This window comes from Acinonyx jubatus, chromosome F2 (assembly GCF_027475565.1).
Source record: "Acinonyx jubatus isolate Ajub_Pintada_27869175 chromosome F2, VMU_Ajub_asm_v1.0, whole genome shotgun sequence".
NCBI classification, from domain to species: Eukaryota; Metazoa; Chordata; class Mammalia; order Carnivora; family Felidae; genus Acinonyx; species Acinonyx jubatus.
The window spans coordinates 44,876,817-44,897,942 of record NC_069394.1 but is presented as its reverse complement, the minus strand read 5'-3'; the positions used below and the strand labels follow the sequence as shown (position 1 = coordinate 44,897,942).

Here is a 21,126-nt window from a genome sequence, read left to right as displayed (position 1 = left end):
CATACAGTCCTTTCAGGCAAGAATATGGTTTTCTGCTATTCCCAGTAATTGTTATAATACACTCAATAACTACTTGGTTAGTTGACTAATTCTTCTAGGAATGGAGTATATTGATTAGATGTAAGAAAAGCATACAAAGGCACATTGTTGGTGATTTTTAGAGTTGAGATCCTGGCTGACTGATGATAGAAAGGATGACGCGACTGACAGATCCGGTCAAATAATAACTGAGTCTTTTTGAGGGGAATCGAGTAAATAAGAAGTCTGACTTTGGACTCGCAATTAAATTTTTGAAAGGTATGTCTCTTTTAAAATAGTTCTCTACGCCCATGAACTAAAAGCCATGAAATGTAATTTTAAAATGTGAATGTGGATTGTTTATTTTAGCAGACAGAAAATATGTTCAAATTAAGAATTTCTCTTTGTCCCAGTATATTTAGTGGATCTGCATTTATATATAAAACAAAGTTTCCCTGCTTTAAAAGAAGCTCCCACTATATAGAATATTACGTTCTCTTTCGTGTTTTTTTAAGGTTTATGTATTTATTGAGTGGGGGAAGGGCAGAGAGAGAGGAGGAGAGAGAATCCTAAGCAGGCTCTGCACTCAGCACGGAGCCTGATGTGGGGATTGAGATCATGACCTGAGCCAAAATCAAGTGCTGGATGCTTAACTGACTAGGCTACGCAGACGCCCCTTCTCTTTTCTGTTCTTAAAAGGTTTCTCAGTAGGGAAAAATAGACTAATTAGCAAAAGCGTTTAGCAGTGAACTCAAACTGTAATAGGAAGAAAGCCGAGCTTGGGTATCAGCTGAACGTTACTGTTCTTGACTCATTCAGTAAGGGTTTAATGGCTTAATTTTTAGGTTTTTCTGGGAATCTGTTTTTAATTAAAATAGTTTGCTTTTAGAATAATTAGAATTCTACAGGTGGAAAACCATAGGATTTTAATTATTTGCATACAGAACTTTCCCTCCACTTCCCATCCTCACTGCCATCAGGTTGAAATGAATATAGACTTGAGATTGCCACAAAGAGTCTCTCTCTTGCTCTCTCCCTTACCGTGTATAGTTGCCAAGTGAAAATTCAGATTTGACCTTGACAACTGTTACTCTGGTTGAGTTTGCAGCTTCCAAGAACTTAGTCATTTATCCTTACTTATGTAATAGAATTGTGTGCACTGTCTCTGAGCTGCTGTCTGCATCTAGTTTCTTTCACTCTCTTTTACAATCTCTCCCTCTGTCACTCTCTTCGACTGATCCATCTCTAAACTGGAAGTTGACGGACTATGTCTATACCAGGGTCACTTAAATAGAAATGGATTGTAAGAGGTCTCTACTCTTTGAATTTCTGTGTTGCTATTTATTTAATTGCCTTTGCATTTCTGCTTCTACTTTGAATCCCTAATCCTGGATCCTTGCCCTTTATATTTTACATTTGAAAATCTTTTTATTCTCCATGGAGCTAACTTCTGGTTCATGAAAACTCAAAGGGATTTTATCTTTAATATAGAGTATATTCAGAGAGACATAGTCCAGTGAAAAGAGCATAGTATGAATTCATGAAACATTGTTATCCTCACTGTATTTGATTGGAACTGTTCTGTAGGGTGAAGAAAGTAATGTAGATTTCAAAGCCCATGACAGAAATCCCCCATTCACAGTCCTAGATTACACAGGAAATCTTTGTCCTTTGGTGGTTATGTAAAGTCTTCCACATAAGATTTCTTAACCTGGTAACATGAATCCCTGGAAATTTAATATAAAATGCTATAGATATTACATATTTTAAATTTGATGGGGAGGGAGGAGAGATGGTTGATTCATTATATCAGACACTCAGTGTTCTGTGCCAAAACAGCAAAGAACAACTACGCAAGACTCGCCTTTCCTCTTAACTTCTAAATCAGCCCCCCCACCGGCCTTTTATGAGTAATTTTATATCAACCCTGATACAGAAAAAAAAAAAAAAGAGCTTGAATATTGTAAGAGGCTACCACAGAAACCCACTGAAGTTTCTTGGGAATTCCAGGGAAGAGGATCCTAGAGATTAGGGAGAGAGAGAGAGGCTAATAAATGGAACTTTGAGCTCAGTCTGTGTCTAATACCCTGTCTTGCCCATACAAACTGAACTTTCCATTCTTTCAACAAGTATTAGTGTTTACCTCATTGTGCTAGATGCTGGGGATATGATGGTGAAGAAGAGATTTGTAGTTTGGCCAGGGACGTAGAAAGATGGTAACCTGATTAATTATGACAGGGAGATACAACTGTTTCGGAGTTAGGGGTGGGGACTAACCCAGTCTACAGTCAAGACCTCTTGAAAGTGACTTTTAAGTGCGTGATGAGCTACTATCAAGAAGAGGTGTGGATATGAGTGGGGTTGCAGATGAGAAAAGTTTTAGTCGAAGAGAATGGCATATGGGGAAACCTTAGGTGAGAGGGAGGGTGGCATGTTGGGGGACCTGAAAGGCATGCAGTCTGCTCAAGTTTAAGAGTGTGATGGGGAGAGGAACCAGAGAGACAGGGCCACTTGTGAAAGGCCACTTATGAACCTGTGGGGCATTCGGATTTCTACCCTCAGGTCAGTGTGGAGCCACGAAAGGGTCTTAAACATGGAAGTGACCGGACTAGTTTTCCGATTTAGAAAGATGGTTCTTCCCCAAATAAAAGAGGATTGAAGAGAGGTGACAAGTCTGGAGACAGAAAGACCAATTAAAAGGCTACTTCGGCTGGCCTTGAAAAAAGGTTTATCTGAATCATCATTTTGAAAACTAGTCTTTGAGTAGGTTGAAATCTTTCTGGTCTGGAAAGATGTCAGGTACTCAGTAACCCGATAATGCAGAGCAATAATAATGGTGAAAGTTTATGTACCAGATCCTGTTTTAAGAACTTTACATCACTAGGGCACCTGGGTGCCTCAGTCAGTTGAGCATCTGACTCTTGATTTTGGCTCAGATCATGATCCCCAGGTTGTGGGGTCGAGCCCTGCATCGGGCTCCATGCTCAGCAAGGAGTGTGGAGCCTGCTTAAGATTCTCTTTCTCTCTCTGTCTCCGTCTCTCTGTCTTGTTCCTGCCTCTCTCTTACCCCCCCACTCTGCCCGTCCCAGCCACCCCCTGCTCATATGTGCTCTCTCTCTCTCTGTCAAATAAATGTTCCATCATTAACTTATTTAATCTTAACAACAGGCCATGATTGAGCCCATTTTGCATGAGGAGACTGAGAAATACAGAGACTGAGTGATTTTCCCCAAGACACCCAGAGGGTAAGGAGTAAGCCTGGGAAGTCTGACTCTTAACCACGACTCTATACAGTGGCCTGTTGAGTCATTCTCCGGTACACTGGCTCGGTGTCTGGCAGAGCGATATAGTCTTTGCTCTGTTTCTGAAGGACTTGGCCAAGCAAACTTTTCAGTGTTTTACTATCTTTGAATATTAAGTGGCGCTACTAATATTTTCTGGCAGGAAATTGTGAAAACTCATGAAACAAACGTTAAAAAGCAGTTTAGTCTGGCAACCACAGAAGGTGCCACGTAAATACGAGGAGTTTGTTTGACTTGAGTTAGCAGTGCTTGTCAGCGCGGGAATTCATGACGCGCCAGCTCGTCCATTGCTCGCTCATTGCTGCCTCCTGGGTTCGGGACCAGGGAAGGCGAGGGTGGCTGGGAAGCTGCCCCGTTCAGGTCGTTCTCTGCCCACTGTCCTGACTCTTCTGGGAGGGCAGGGGCATCGGTAGCCTCGATGAATGGAAATCTAATATTTCAAGAGGTGTTACCCTGGAAGAACAAAAATACTTGTGATGAAGCTATCAATTTAGTGACCAAGTAGTCGAAGTAGTTGATCGGAAGATGTGCATGGAAATGACCTATTTTGGGCAGAGAGCCTTCCGAGATTAAACTCTCCCTTTCTGAAGAGCCTTAGAAATGCGAACTCCAGTTGACAGAAATTGCTTTTTTCCTAATCATGTCTTCAGGAGGCAACAGTAGCTTGGAAAATGGGCTTCCTTTGAAAAAAGGAGATGAGCACGGTATAGAGATAGATGAGGGTCAAAAGGGCCTTGACTTCTGTAACAGTAGGAGAATATTGGAGGCTACTTGAGACTCTGGGTATCGCTAAGGAAAGGAAGTTAGGAAATGCCATCCCCGTTAGGGACTTTGCTTCCCCCTCTCTCCTAGTGTTTAAGTTTCACAGCAGTGAAAGTGACATGGAGACTTGTTGCCTAAGATGGCATGGAGAGGGGGAGCTGAGCCTACTGGGTTTGTCTTGAGAGAGAAGAACCTCCTGATGGATAATGGGGTGGTGGTAGCTCGGAATGAAAGGAAAGCAATCTGGATCCTGGAAGGAACTATTAGAAAAGGGTACTCCAGAGGTGGCTCAGGCCTGAGAGTTAATGGGGGACACTTAAGTGTCAGGACCCCATGCAGTGCAAAAGTAGATTCTGGAAAATTCCACCGGGTGGGTCACAGAGAGCCTCCTAAAATGGTGATCTCAAAGGTTCACTTTTGTCCTTGGGCTTGAAATTATATCCGGTACAAATCTATATGCCTAATAAATAGATCGAAGTTACTGCTTTCTGAATTTTTCCATTGTTTCTCCTCCCTTAAAGACAAGTGCTGGGGAGGAGGGAGGATTGGTTAAGCCGCATCGCACATCGTAGAAGCTGTCTGCAGATGAAAATCGTCAGCGGGCTCTCAAGGGCCTGGCTGTGTGGGTGGGCTTCCTGGTTGCTGTTTGCTGTTTGTTTTATGTGGGCAGGAACAGCTTGTCTGCTACAGCTCTTTGCTCTTCAAGTGAGTCCTGGGCTGTCTAGCTCGGTGCTGTGCGTGACTAGAGCTTTTAACCACACTCAGAGGCTTTCCCAACGTAGGACATTCTCTGTAAAGCTGCCGTGTTGAGACAATGCAGACATTTAGATGGCTGGAAGAGTTTTCCTTTATTGTCATTCTCAGTGGATCTCAGAACATTACACATGGTTTTTATAGTGTGCGTTCAACTGCACTAAAATTGCTAAGGACTTTCCAGGCAGGGCTCATGGTAACGTGACTGCAGGTGCTAGAGAAGCTGCCTTAGAACACGGCAGATGCAGGTAGACAGCAACATGTAAAGTTCGCTGTTTTGTGCCCCTTCCGGAATCATTCCTTTGGCTGAATGGGTGGATTACTACTGGTTTTCTTTTCTTCTTCATATCCAAGAGGGTTGTAAGTGCCACTTGCCCTAGCAAAGGAAGGAGGGAAGAATCTCTTTATGTACTTCTTTATATTTCCTCTTTTTTTTAATGTTTATTTATCTTGGGAGAAACGCAAAGCCCACTGAGGGGCTCGATCTCACGAACCACGAAATCATGACCTGAGCTGAAATCAAGAGTGGGACGTTGAAGCAACCGACTGAGCCACCGAGGTGCCCCTTTTACTTTAATTTCTGAAGCAACTATGATTTACAGGGTCACGAGTGGAAAATCTTTAATATTTTTTTAGTGTGTAGCAGAGAAGTGAGTTGGTGACTTTTCATTGACCCTGTTGCCTGTCGTTAGAACTATTTATTCCATGCTCCTCAACCAGAACAGTGAGACATACTAGGTGACAGGACCCCAAGGATAGTTTCAACACTGAACTCAGAGATTTGTTTCATTTCGCTCAAACAGATTTGTATCGAGCACTGGCTATGGGCTAGAAACTAAAAAAATACAAAATCTAGCATAATTTTTAGACAGAAGTACTTCTTTCCGAGCAGGATGTTTCCTTTCATATTTCTACATCACTGACAATGTATGTCAAGGGAAAGGAAAACGTGGCTTCTTCAGGGACACCCTAGTCTAACTCTTTCATTTGACATTTGAGGAAACTGAGTTCAAAGAAGATAAATGACTTCCCAAAATTATGACGGACTCAGCCTGGGCTAGAACCCGTGTCTCCAGAACCCATTCCTATCTCTTTCTATTCGGTGCTGCTTCCTGACTTACAGGAACCATAAACTCAGGTGGGAAAGAGGATATGTAACTTTTTTTTTTTCCTATAAGTTAACTTAATTTCTGTTTCAAGCCTCCATTCTTCTGGGTGGTGGAAATTTAATCGCAATCCTGGGGTTTGTGTAGGAGTATAGCACCTCACCTAGCACAAGATCATGAGAGAAGAGGGGCATCTGTTTGTCTCTGTTCAGCTCTCCATTCAGTGTCTGCAGTGGTGTTTTTCTTCCCACCTGATCTTTGGTCATGAGTCCAGGCAGGTCCCGTGCACATTCCCTTGTTCTCAGCCCCCCGGCACTTTTTGTATCTCCCAGCTCAGCGTGCCTTATCTCCACTGCTCTCAGATCTGGATGATCCCTGTATTGTTCCCAAACCAGTCTCTGCACAGGCAATTTTGTAAAACTGTCACAGGTCCTGCCCAGGCCCACCACGCAGATATATCTACTGCTCCCATCGTGCTCATCAAGATTGATGGGATTTTCCTCTTCCATTCTAGGGAATTTTTATCTAGTTGGGGATGGGGAGGCTTAACTGTTACTAAGTTGTATTCTTCTAAATCTTTTTTTTTTTTTTTTTACCTGAATCAAAAGTCAAGAATCTGACCCTTTGTATTAGACGGGGTTCTCCAGAGAGTCAATTGAATATATATTTAAATAGAAAGAGGTTTATTTTAAGGAATTGGCTCGTGTAAGAGACCACCAAGTCCAAAATCTGCAGGGTGGCCTGGCAGGCTGGAAGGCCAGGAAGAGCCAGTATTGCAGTTCAACTTTGAAAGTCATCTGCTCGATATTAGTCTTGCTTGAGGGAGATCAGTCTTTTTTTCTACCAGGCCTTTAACTGACTGTATGAGGCCCACCTACATTATGGAGGACAATCTGTTTTACTCACAGATCACCGATTTAGATGTTAATCTCATCCAAAAACACCCTCACGGAAACATGCAGAATAATGTTTGAGCACGTATCTGGGCACTATGGGCCAACCAAGTTGACATGCAAAATGAGCTATCACGCCCCTGTCTTGTGATCTGCCTCGTCTTTGCTTCTCTAAGACAATAGTAACCTAGTCAGTAGAAGGAAATAATAGTAGACGTTGTGGGCATCAAAGCAGATGGGAGGCTTTGGTTAATATTTGTAAAATACCTACCATGCATGATTATAGTACTCATATATTTATTTTGGCTGTTATTAATTAGAAATTTTTAAATTTTATTTTTAATTTAAAATTTACATCCAAATTAGTTAGCATATAGTGAAACAATGATTTCAGGAGTAGATTCCTTAATGCCCCTTACCCATTTAGCCCATCCCCCCTCCCACAACCCCTCCAGCAACCCTCAGTTTGTTCTCCAAATAATTAGAAATTTTTAATATGCTACTTTATTAGTTTATTTTGAGTTTTGCAGATGTTTATTTTCAGTCTTCCAAAACACAAAAAGCTTCTTAAAAGCAGGCACCTGGTTCATTTCCATTGATAATAGTATTTTGTCAAAAGGACAATAAATTCCATTAATTGAAAAAAAATGTTTATAAGCCACAAGGTACAGCACTATATATTTAAGTAAGAGGCACCTGGGTGGCTCACTTGTTTAAATGGCTGACTCTTGATTTCAGTCAGATTATGATCTCATGGTGCATGAGATCGAGCCCCGCATCAGGCTCCACACCAACAGCATGGAGCCTGCTTGGGATTCTCTCTGTCCCTCTCTCTCTGCCCCTCCCCTACGGATGCATGCTCTCTCTCTCAAAAAATAAATAAATAAACTTAAAAAAAAAACTTATGCAATATTCAAATGATATTTGTTACCAAAAAGACATTTGAAGTATAACTACTTTCACTTAACTTGATGTTTTTTTGGACTATCTTGAGACTTGCATTTTTTTTGTCTTTATGCAAATCAAAAGACACTAGGCTGGTAAAAGTTATAGAACAAAATTTTCAAAGTGAGCAGTTTTTTTTGTTTTTTTGTTTTTTTTGCTCTAACCAGCCTGGTGGTTTTTCTTCTTTGAGTGTCATCTATGTTTTTAATTTTTAAAGTAGATTGTCTCTGAGTGATTTTTAAAAGCCAACAACATAACACTTTTATCTTCCTTTGAGTTGCTGGGAGACCACAGGGTTTTCTAGAATAAAGTGCCTCCTGGTACATCCTAAATTCTGTGAAACAAAGATTAAACTGGGCCAGGTGAACAAAAAGTGACATATCCTTAATTACCACAAAGTGATACCTCGTTACTGTCATGCCAGCTATAATGCAACACTGAACATAGCTAAGATTGTGTTTGATTTTAATGTGATTTACATAAGGTGATCTGTTCGAACTGGAATGATTCCTCTAATGTTGCCAACTTGCATTTTTTTTTTAATTTGTTGAATGTTTATTTATTTTTGAGAGAGAGAGAAACAGAAACAGAGAGAGGGGTAGAGAGAGAGGGAGACACAGAATCCCAAGCAGGCTCTAGTCTCTGAGCTGTCAGCACAGAGCCCGATGCAGGGCTTGAACTCACAAACTATAAAATCATGACCTGAGCTGAAGTCGGAAGCTTAACCAACTGAGCCAGTCAGGTACCCCCCAACCTGCATTTTAATAGGTATTTTTTTGGGTATACGTGTTACTGGTATAGCTGACCACATTTTGGCCACTGATACCTAATGCTTTCCTAGGCTTGTTATTACAACAAAATAGTTTTTTGTTTAACATTGAAATTGCAGGAGTGATTAGTTTCACTTGCTCTTTTTTTTTAAGGTTATTTATTTATTTTGAGAGAGTGAAAGAGCACAAGCAGGAGAGGGTCAGAAAGAGAGGGAGAGAGAATCCCAAGCAGGGTCCTTGCTGTCAGCATGGAGCCTGACTCGGGGCTCTGTCCCACAAACTATGAGATCCTGACCTGAGCCAAAATCAAGTTGGATGCTTAGCCAGTTGAGCTATCAGGTGCCCCTCTCTTGCTCTTGATGCCTCATAAAGAAAGAAAATACCAGACATTTTATTGTCATCAGAATGAAAACTGCAGTAATTATGTCATAATAGATTTAATCTATGAACTTTGCTTGATCTATATTTAGATGAAACCGTGATAGTTCTAGAAGCCTCAGAAAATACTTTAATAAAAGTTTTATAGTTAGCTTATTGTAAGAGACTAGCTATGATTGGTCTTAAGCCTTTTATATCCAAAGATTTAGGACAGAAAATTTAGTTTTTAGCACCTTTGATAATGAGACTGCATCAATTAAAAAATATCAAGTATTTTTTTCAGTTGATGTTATTTTCTACTTGTTTATTCTTCAATTATTGGAGTGCTTACTATGTGCCAAACTGTCCAGACTAGAATTGACCTATAGAATAGGTAGATAATAGATAAAATAATAGAATAATTTAGACTACTTCTCAAAGTTCTTTTTATAACAGATTAAAAAACAGATTTTATTTAGAATTTTTCAGTGTTATCTATTTATTTATGTATTTATTTTAAACTTCAGTAGTTTAATAATGAAAAGTGGCAAAGGCAGTAGGGGGTGCTGCAGCAGGGGCATATTTGTGGTTTGTTTTGCTTTTTAAAAATTTCTGTATTTAAATTCAAGTTAGTTAACATACAGCATAGTATTGGTTTCAGGAGTAGAACCCAGTGATTCATCACTTATGTATAACACCCAGTGCTTATCCCAACAAGTGCCCTCCTTAATGCCCATCACCCATTTAGCCCATCCCCCTGCCCTACACCTTTCCAGACACCCTCAGTTTGTTCTCTGTATTTCAGAGTCTCTTATGGTTTGCTTCCCTCTCTGTTTTTATCTTATTTTTCCTCCCCTTCCCATATGTTCATCTGTTTTGTTTCTTAAGTTCCCCATATGAGTGAAATAATATGATATTTGCCTTTCTCTGCCTTACTTTACTGAGCATAATATATTCTGATTCCATCCATGTGGTTGCAGATGGCAAGATTTCATTCTTTTTGATCACTGAGTAGTAGTCCATTGTATGTATCTACCATTCCTTCTTTATCTGTTCATCAGTCAATGGACATTTGGGCTCTTTCCATAATTTGGCTATTGTTGATAGCGCTGCTATAAACATTGGGGTGCATGTACCCCTTTGAATCAGCATTTTTGCCTCCTTTGGATAAATGCTCCGTAGTGCAATTGCTGGGTTGTAGGGTAATTCTGTTTTTAATTTTTTGAGGAACCTCCACACTGTTTTCCCAAGTGGCTACACCAGCTTGCACTCCCACCAGCAGTGCAAAAGAGTTCCCCTTTCTCTGCATCCTTGGCCAACATCTGTTGTTTCCTAAGTTTAGCCATTCCGCAGGTATGAGGTGGTATCTCATTGTGGTTTTGATTTGTACTTCGCTGATGATGAGTGATGTTGGACATCTTTTCATGTGTCTGTTCGCCATCTGGTTATCTTCTTTGGAAAAGTATCTATTAATGTCTTCTGCCTATTTCTTCACTGGATTATTTGTTTTTTGGATGTTGAGTTTGGTAAGTTCTTTATAGATTTTGGATACTAACCCTTTATCTGATGTGTTATTTGGAAATATCTTCTCCCATTCTGTCAGTTGCCTTTTAGTTTTGTTGATTGTCTCCTTCACTGTGCAGAAGTTACTTATCTTGATTAGGTCCCAGTAGTTCATTTTTGCTTTTATTTCCCTTGCCTCTGGAGACATGCCGAGTAAGAAGTTACTGCGGCCAAGGTCAAAGAGGTTGCTGCCTGTTTTCTCTTCTAGGATTTTGATAGTTTCCTGTCTCACATTTAGGTCTTTCATCCATTTTGAGTTTATTTTTGTGTATGGTGTAAGAAGGTGGTCCAGGTTCCTTTTTCTGCATGTCGCTGTCCAGTTTTCCTACACTATTTACTGAAGAGACTGTCTTTTTTTGCATTGGATACTCCTTCCTGTTTCGTCAAAGACTAGTTAGCCATATATTTGTGGGTCCATGCCTGGGTTCTCTGTTCTGTTCTATTGATCTATGTGTCTGTTTTTATGCCAGTACCATACTGCCCTGATGATTACAGCTTTGTAGTACAGCTTGAATTCTGGAATTGTGATGCCTCCAGGTTTGGTGTTCTTTTCAACATTATTTTGACTTTTCTGGGGTTTTTTTCTGGTTCCATACAAATTTTAAGATTTTTTTTTAGCTCTGTGAAGGATTCTGGGTGTTATTTTGATAGGGCTTACATTGAATATGTAGATTGTTCTCAGTAGTATCGACATTTTAACAATATTTGTTCTTTCGATCCATGAGCATGGAATGTTTTTCCATTTGTTGTGTCTTCAGTTTTTTAATAAGCTTTCTATAGTTTTCAGCATACAGATCTGGAGTCCTGGGCCAGATTGCTTCCCAGGAGGATTCTACCAGACGTTTAAAGCAGAGTGAATACCTATTATTCTCAAGCTGTTCCAAAAAATAGAAATGAAAGTAAAGCTTCCAAACTCATTCTATGAAGCCAGCATACCTTCATTCCAAAACCAGACAAAGATACCACTAAAAAGGCAATTTACAGGCCAATATCCCTGATGAAACTGGATGCAAAAATTATCAACAAGATACTAGCAAGTTGAATTCAACAGTACATTGAAAGAATTATTCACCATGACCCAGTAGGATTTATTCCTGGGCTGCAGGGCTCGTTCAGTACTCACAAATCAACCAAGAGGATATACCACATTAATAAAAGAAAGGATAAGAACCATTTGATCCTTTCAGTAGATAAAAGCATTTGAAAAAAACATTTGACAAACTACGGCCTTCTTTCTTGATAAAAACCCTTAAGAAAGTAAGGATAGAAGGAACATACCTCAACATCATAAAGGCCATATATGCAAGGCTCCCAACTAGTGTCATCCTCAGTGTGGAAAAACTGAGAGCTTTCCCCCTAAGTTCAGGAGCACAACAGGGATGTCCACTCTCACCATGGTTGTTCAACATGCTACTGGAAGTCCTAGCCTCAGCAATAAGACAACAAAATGAAATAAAAGCCATGCAAATTGCCAAAGAAGAATCAAACTTTCACTCTTTGCAGATGACATGATACTCTACACGGAAAACCGCAAAGACTCCAGCAAAAAACTTCTAGAACTGCTATGTTAATTCAGCAAAGCCATAGGATATAAAATCAACATACAGAAATCGGTTGTATTCAGGGGCACCTGGGTGGCTCAGTCAGTTAAGTGTCTGACTTCAGCTCAGGTCATGATCTCACAGTTCGTGGGTTCGAGCCCCATGTCGGGCTCTGTGCTGACAGAGCCTGGAGCCTGCTTCGGATTCTGTGTCTCCCGCTCACTCTCTCTGCCCCTCCCCTGCTCATGCTCTGTTGCAGTCTCTGTCTCTCAAAAAATAAATAAACATTAAAATTTTGTCTTAAATAAAAAATAAAAATAAATAAAAAGAAATCCATTGCAATTCTATACACCAATAATGAAGCAGCAGAAGGAGAAATCAAGGAATCAATCCCATTTACAGTTGCACCAAAAACCATAAGATACCTAGGAATAAACCTAACCAAACAGTATTATTTATCTTTAATAAAACTGTTAACAAAACAACCATAGTTGATCATTGTATGTAGTTCTAATTTCCATTTTTGTAACACATTATTTGCTTTTGTACTGAACTCTCCAAAGCAGAATGAGAAGGGATTAGAATGGACTATGGTCTAGAATTAACTTAATATGCCAGAAGTTATAAGAGGGAAGAGTATAACCTGCCAAGCATAGTAGGCCTCAACTTGAAATCATTTGAATTTCCTCTTCTAGTTGTCAGAAAGGAACAGAGAGAGGGAGATCAAAAATGGAATGACAGAAAGGAGAAATTAGAGGGATAGAAAAAAATATGTGAATAAGGTGGGATAGGAAAAGTTAATTCAGTTACTCGTTTGATTTTAAGGATTGTTTCCTTGAATGCAAAACTAACTCTATATGATTGATGACGTTGCCCTGGAAGGGGAAAAATATTTTCTCTAATAGTAATGCTCCTTGATAATTCATTTCAATAACATAAAAATGGCCCTGTCACAAAGTAGCACATTTTGCCAAAGCATGTCATGTAAAAAATCAATAAAATTAGTGGAGAAAGATTTAGGCTTGCGGGGTTCTAGTGTAATGTCACAGAGGCCTGGGCACCGGTGGTCTGGAACAGATCATGAACCGTGGAGAGAAGAGAAGATGAATCATGTAAAGATTATTTGTCATGCATATAGAGAGTTGACAGATACGTAACACCATCAAAATCACGAAGTATGCTCTATTGAACAGCTCAGAGGAAAGACCCCAGCCATTAGGGAACAGGAGATCCAGGGTTTCATTATTCTTTCTGTATCTTATTAGTGGGGTTCAGGTCTGTGTATTTCCATTGAAATCATTAAATTCTCATTTGTTTTTATTGTGCATGTATCTTTACTTCCCAAGTACACAGGATTCAGCATCACTTTCACTCAATTAAAATGAATTAATATAATTTTGTTGTTGTTTCTAGTTTTCTTGCAGGAAGAGGGAGTGTTTTGGAGAAATGCATCAGTAAAAGCCTCTGCCTAATATCCTACATGTCCACTCATTGTGGGAAAATATCTAATTTCACCATAGATGAATGTCAGGAAGAGTGCAAGCTAACATCTGTCAAATTCCTACTCTGCACAAAACACTGTTCTAAACATTTTATGCTGTTACAGTCTTTTAAATTACCACCATCTATCATGGCTTTGAAAGTTCAGTAACTTACCAGGGTCATATAACTTGCAAAGGGTGGATCAGGGAGTCAAAGCAGAACATTGTGGCTTCAAAAATATTTTTAATGTTTACCTATTTTTGAGAGAGAGAGACACAGAGAGAGCACGAGTGGGGGAGGAGCAGGGAGAGAGGGAGACACAGAATCTGAAACAGACTCCAGGCTCTGAGCTGCCAGCACAGAGCCCGACGCAGCTCATACTCACGAACCGCGACATCGAGGCCTGAGCCAAAGTCGGCCACTGAACCGGCTGAGCCACCCAGGCGCCCCCAGAACATTGTGGCTTCGAAGTGTGAATTTTCTCATCATAATGTGTTTTCCCACCCATCCCTAACTTGGCTACGCCCATTTTAAATAGAAGAAACTGAGGCTGAGATGGATTGATGTGCTTATGTCTTGCTCTTCTATTTGTGGGACCTCATTGATCCTTCTTAGAGTTTTTAGCTTTGGGGGTTTTTAGCTTTTTTAGCTTTTAAATCCATGCTCAATTTTATTTTCTCAGTTTCATCTTTATAGAAAGACATTCGGAAACTAGGATTCAGGGCGCCTGGCTGACTCAGCCCGTAGAGTGTGCAACTCCAGATTTCAGGGTCATGAGTTCAAGCCCCATGTTGAGCATGGAGCCTACTTAAAAAAATGCAACGAAAATTTAAAAATCCCTTGATTTAAAAACAACAACAAAAAGGGAAACTAGCCTTCACCCAAATGAAACCAAGATCACATTTTTTTCTAATGATAAATTTATATTTAATATATCGTTTCTTTACCTTTCCAGATTTGCCATAATCCTAAAATACAGATAGAACTGTTTGAGCCTGAGAAACACGTAGTTATACATGGATGATTATTGCACAAAAGCATTGCCAAGGCAGTTGTCATCCCTGAAGCCGATCTCCCACAGGAAAATTCTTAGGGAATCTGGGAGAGTGCTGGTGCTAGGAAGGCAGGGGTCTGCATGTGCTCGGTGATTATACCTGGCCAGGTGCATCTGCTAGTTTCAGCTGGTCAAGGATGCTGACTTAGAAAAGCCACATTGCATCATTTATATACCTTCCTGAGTTTCTTTCACTGAATATTTCCATTGAGACCCTTTGCTGCTTCTAGTGCCACACCCAGAAACAGGATCATCTGACGTAGCTGAACCATAGCACGAGAACGTGGAGAGAACTCTCTGAAAATAATGGCTAGGAGGAGGTTACTGGTAGTTGAGCGGTAGTCACCCGTGTTGTTTCTAAGAGGGCGGGGCACCTAGGCCTGGGTTGTGATGTGTTTACTGTATTATCTGCCATGTGTGCATTTATTACTTTAAGTAACAGTAGCAGCTTATATTTACTGAGTGCTGACTGTTTGCCTGACCCTGTCAACTGTTTCAATATTTATCTCCTTTAATCCTTGGAACAACATGTAAAGCTAAATTTGCCATGATCTTCACTTTATGGTTGAGGAAACTGAGCCTAATAGCAATTACATAACCTGGCTAAGATCATGCAGCTTGAAAGTAAGAGAATTCAGTTCAAACTCCATGAGCGTGAAGAAATTTCACTATTACTACCAACCAGTGGTTCTCAACTTTGCCTTCTTATTAGAATGACTTGAGAGCTTTTTTTTAAAAGTCACTAGGCCAAGACTACACCTAAGAGCAATTAAGTAAGAACTCTGGGCGCAGGGGCTTGGCCTCAGTATTTGTAAAGCTTTCAGGTGGTTCTAATGGGAAACCGGGGTTGGGAGTCTGCATTATGACTTCTTGCTTTTCCTGGTGCACCCCTAACTCCTGGGAGGCACCTGTATTTAAGAGATACTTGTAGAACACTGAGAATGATACTAACAAGTTAAGTGTTCGGGAGTTTACTAACCTAGAAGGGAGATAACATATATATTCTGTTTATCAGCTAAATGGCGATACAAGGCAGTACCAAGTTGGTTGGTTTGGAGAGAAAAGTTCCAGAACCTAGGATTTCAAGGATAGGTTTGGGGGTTCTCAAACTGCCAAATTGGTTTTTGCGTATGTGTATATATGCAGTTTTCAGGTGGATAAATGGATACAGAAGATCCATGGCTTTAATCACATTCTCAGTCAGTGTTGCAGGAAAGGCTAAGAATCACAGCTGAGGGCTCAGGAGAATGGATGTAAAGAAGGGCTAGCGTGGTCAGAAACAACATTGTGAGGAACATGGAACACACACCCAGCATCGAAGGGGCTCATGACAATCTGAGAGGGAGGGAGGGAGGAAGGAAGGGTCTTTCCAGGTTCAGGGGAGAGAAGGAACACAGTTCATGGAGGAGGAATATACCTACTACTGTAAGGATGGTGTAAGAAAAGTTAAGCCTTAGGACTCTGTGGGAGAATTTTTTATACTAGAGATCATCTTTTTTTCTTCCTTTTAGGTCTCACACTAATTAATAGATTTCTTCTCTATATAGACTTTATACTATAGCCTTTATAGTGAAAGGCTCTGTACTCTAAATACTGAATAAGGGCTTCTACAGATCCCTTTATTAGCATTCGGTAACAATCAGGTATTACCACACTGGCTCCTCAGATTGCTGTGATGATAAGGTCTCTGATGGAACTGTTCCCATTGTCTAAGGGGAACTGAAGACACTCCCCTCAGTGTCCCCTCTTCTGATCTTAGGAAGGACCATCAAGGAGAGGTTCATCCACAAGGCTGTGTTAACAGGAACTTCTCTCCCTCAGAATAATCCAATGTGACTGGCAATGATGAAATGTAGTTCCACCTTTCCCTTCCTCATTTGAGCGTCTGGCAAAGAAGAAAGCATGCAGAATTTCCCTGACATTAGGAAAGATAAAAGACTAAAGAGAATCTTATGCATTTGTCCTCTTTCCTTTGCCACGATATAATCAAAACTCGGCAATAAGACAACGTAGGTCTTGCAATATACACCATCTTCCCTTAATAAAAGGTGATCCGTGCCTTATGGTTAACAGTAAAGGAAATGCCGTCACATGGCAAATAAATGAGAACCTCTCACCCTTTTGTTCTGCTGAAGCGTAATTAATCTAAATGTCCCTAGGAATGAGAGGTACCACTTTGGGGGACACTAATTATGTTCCAGGCACTGGGCTAAAGGCATTACATATGTTAGGTTATACAGTCTTCACAAGTAATCCTTTGAGAAAGGTATAGTGATTATTATTCCTAATTACACATGAGGGAATTCTAGCCTAGAAATATAAGTAACTTGCCTAAGGTAAGTTTACCATCTGGTAAAAGGTAGAGCCAGGCACAAGCTCAGATCTCCTGATTCTCAGCCACTACAGGATCCTGCCTCGCAGTACAGATCCCAGCCGAGGTGTGAAGCATGAAACTGGTCCATTGAGAATGGGACATTATCTCATAGCAATAAATTGCAGAGGGAATTGCCAGGACTTGGGAGGATGAGTCAGACATGAACACACTGATGTGGTATTTCTTTCTATATAAATGGCCTCTCAGTTAGTTTGGAGGTAGCCTGTCTTAACAGTTATACTCATTGAATAGGGGCTCTATACATAAATTGTGGTACTTTCATTTGGTAGAAAAGTATGTAGCTACTAAAGATTGAGACATATATGGATACGTAAGGATGTCCAAGAAATATTGTCAAGTATAGAATGGCCTGCAGAGTGTGCTACTTTTTGATAAAGAAAAAAAAGAGAAAATACATACGCATGAACTGGTTAAGTGTATGTAAGGATGTCATTGGAAAGGTACACACGGGGTTGGAAATTGTAGACACCCCTGTTAGAAGTGAACTGTACGGGTAGGGGAGGAGATGGGAGGGAAACAGTTATCACTGGAGGTGCTGTCTTACCTTTTGAATGTTATGCCATGTCATAGATTGTCACCTGCTCAAACACACAGGTACACCGTATGTATGATGATAAAGATGAAGCTTTCAGTGGCAACAGTGATGTTTCAGATAAGCTTTGCAAAATTGAGTTTTGGAAATCTTAGTAAAATGAGGCATCTGATGAAACAAACCAATGAGGTAGGTTCATGTATTGGTCCTGAAGGGGGATATGCAGGGCACTGAAGGAATATATTGATCAGCACATGTATGTAGATGTTTGTATTTGTTCATGATTGAATTTATGTGGTTTTTCTCTGGGAGTGATTTTTTAAAAACGTAAGATCGGAGCGCCTGGGTGGTTCGGTTGGTTAAGCATCTGACTCTTGGTTTCGGCTCAGGTCATGATCTCACAGTTCATGAGTTCGAGCCCTGCATCAGGCTCCACGCTGATAGCACGGAGACTGCCTGGGATTCTTTCTCTCCCTCTCTGCCTCTCCTCCACTCTCTCTGTCTCTCAAAATAAATAAACTTAATTTTTTTTTAATGTTTATTTATTTTTGGGACAGAGAGAGACAGAGCATGAACGGGGGAGGGGCAGAGAGAGAGGGAGACACAGAATCGGAAACAGGCTCCAGGCTCCGAGCCATCAGCCCAGAGCCTGACGCGGGGCTCGAACTCACGGACCGCAAGATCGTGACCTGGCTGAAGTCGGACGCTTAACCGACTGAGCCACCCAGGCACCCCTTAATTGTTTTTTTTAAATATGAGATCACTAGGCAGTTTTTGAGTGGATAGATTAACAAGTGGAACAGAATGGATTCTATTGGATATTGGAGATAGGAAGTGCATGCAAAGTTCAAAATGTTGTTATAAAGTATTCTCCTTACTTCTCCCCCAACCCACATACAAAACTTAAACATCAGAAATTTATTAACAGTACATGAGAACGTTGGAATAGATACCATATATCTTGATTCCACATGATAACCTCTCTCCTCTTTCACTTACGGTTAGCATTTTGCATTTTTAAACATAATATAGTGCTTACATTTTGCAATTTCTATCCTTTCTGAAAACATACGTAAATCCCAGAAGAATTGATTTTCCCCTCATATGTGTATCAAGCACTTGAGTGAATTTTTGTGAAAACACAAGACTGATTTTAAGAAGAAAAAAAGAGGAAGAATTCATTTCTTACTCTGAAAACTGTCTTTCTTCACGAGATTGAACAATTTCCTGGAATGTTTCTACTGGCCGTTCTTACACTATTTGCGTGATGACAAAGATTGAACTCTGAAAGGCAAAGCGATGTTTGAAATAAGCCAACAAGACTGGATTTTAGAAATATCAGAAAGAAGGATCAGGCATTTTCTGAGGCACACCAGATTCAGAATTATGCACAACAACTTTTTATCATATAAAAAGAAAGGTTTAAACATGTCCCAAACCCGTAATTTTTCCTACTCTCCAAAGTAACCTTTTTATTTCTTAGTTCTTGTCATCTTTTGAAAAGATTTAGACATTGCTAGTCATATCAGCCTTTTTAAAAATTAAGACCATCTTCTGATGCTTTTTGTATATTTACAAAAATCTGTGTGTGAGTTTTGTGAGACTTACACATTTTGTGAAATCCCTTATGCACGAAGCCATTTTATATGATGCCAAAACAGAACATTTTCCATGGAAATTTTATTAAGTAATATATAAGGAGATGGGAGAGTATTAGCATGTTTAATACTTTCTTGATGTGTTTTGAAAGCCCTTTAAGACCTAGTGTCATAAGCTTCTTTTTTTCAGTTAAAATCAGGCTTTTCTAAAATCCAATTATTTTAAGAGATTAGACCGTAGATATCTAATTTATTTGTGACAGAACCAGAAGCAGATTCTGGTTTTTATCTTACATCGTGCTGTTTCTATAGAAAACACGTTTCTTATAAATAAATTCTGAAAATTAAAGTAGAGGTATTAAAACCAGTCGCACTATACCAGCTCTCTGTATTGGCATTTCTCAAAGTGTAGGCCACAGACGGTCTGTGGCCCACCAACTGTTACTTGTCCATGATGCGATATGAAGAAAACTTGACAGTATTTAGAAACTTCCATAGCATTTTGACATCGCTACGATATCCAAGCACATGGTCTAGTAATTCATTTTTATAGTTTTTTACAAAACCATCACTCCGGCAGAAAGTGGAAATTTAAAAATCTCATCCTTCCCCACAGAGAGTTTGAGAAACACTACCCTGGAGAATGTTTCTGAGTTCCAAGTGGAGAAGGAGCTAGATAAGACACAACTCTGACATGGGAGGAGGAAAGGAAGGGCTTAACCTCACTCAGGAGCAGACACAGCTGAGCCTGCAAAAGTCCCATATTTTAATGTCCCGTGTGCAGGGAAGAGTAACTTTCCCTTTGGTGGAAAAGAAGTGCTATCATTGGTTATGAACTCTCAGACCTTTTTCAGCCACAGTGGCAGAAACTAAACTCAGACCAGAGTAAGAAAGAGGGAGAGAGAGAATTCATTGATTCCATGACCAGGGGATGGTGTAAAGCTTGTCACAGGGATTCTAGGGACTTGGGGTCATTGCTTTTATTTATTCATTCATTCCGTCCCACTCCATGTCCTGCCCTTCTCTCCAGTCATTTCTCTCTCAGGATTGTCACGGTCCATTCTAGCACAGATAAGATTCTGCCATGTGGTGAGGTGGGTGAGTGGCGGTAAGGCTCTATCATACTACCTCAGTCCCTCCAGAGCTGTCCCATACATAAAATCCCAAAGGAGTACTCTAAACAGCCCCACTTGTACAGTGTGCTCGACTGGGGGCCATCATCACAGCCAAGGCGAAAGGAGAATATTTTCATGTACATGCATGCGACCAAATGGGTTGGGTTGCGTAAGGCAGATATGGGGTATTCTGATCAACAGCCCCACCAGAAACATCTAGTTGAGGGCAGGTTTCCCACAGGTAGGGGATGATGGTAGAGAAGAATGGAAGAGATGAGCAGAATAAGCAAGCTATGTCTACTGAGTTACGAAGGCTTATCTTTTCAATGTCAAAACTAATTGGTATGAGAAATGGCAGGAGGTAGAAGAAATAAGAGTGAAGAAAGTTAGACAAATAAAAGGGAAGAAGTCTCTGGCAGATACTGGAAGCCGTGATGGGGGCAGCAGGGGAGGGGGCTTGGCGTTGAGCAACGGAGAGGTGGCAGTGAGACAAAACAGAAAAAGGAATTGGAGCGGGGGCGAGTCGCATATCCATATCTGAGGATATGAGCCATGGGACAGCTTTTTAGTTCTGGGAGATATGGACGTCGGTCAGCCAATCAGAGCTCAAAATCCTCCAACAGTTAAGAGTATAATGTTAAAGCCACAGCAACTGCTTACACTTATTTTATGCTTCGGCAGTTATAAATCACAGTATGATGGAAACAGTGTCTGGTAAATTTTTATTATTTTTCCCTGAACCTCCTCTCCAATATTTCCTTACCGATACAACTAACTGTAAAGTCAGAGTGGGTTTTTTTTTTTTCCTACGTATGAAAAACTTTGCAAAAGAATCTGTGTAAAACATAGATCCGTTATATTCTCTCCTGTGCAACTTTTATACCTGACATAACGTTCAAGATGCAATTTTTAACATTATTTGTGCACAGAAAATCTGTTC

The 21,126-nt window shown here is 40.3% G+C and overlaps 1 protein-coding gene and 1 long non-coding RNA gene across 3 annotated transcripts in view; one reads left to right on the top strand and one right to left on the bottom strand.

Moving 5' to 3' along the window:
- The window catches only part of NECAB1 (N-terminal EF-hand calcium binding protein 1), a 192,156-nt gene that overhangs the window by 48,038 nt on the left and 122,992 nt on the right, over positions 1-21,126 (top strand). The gene's annotated exons all lie outside the window — the stretch shown is intronic.
- LOC113600664 (uncharacterized) overlaps positions 1-21,126 on the bottom strand; it is a 32,224-nt gene that overhangs the window by 10,251 nt on the left and 847 nt on the right. The window contains exon 2 of the long non-coding RNA XR_008292799.1: positions 18,663-18,757. This is a non-coding gene — a long non-coding RNA (uncharacterized LOC113600664). The remainder of the gene's footprint in view (positions 1-18,662; positions 18,758-21,126) is intronic.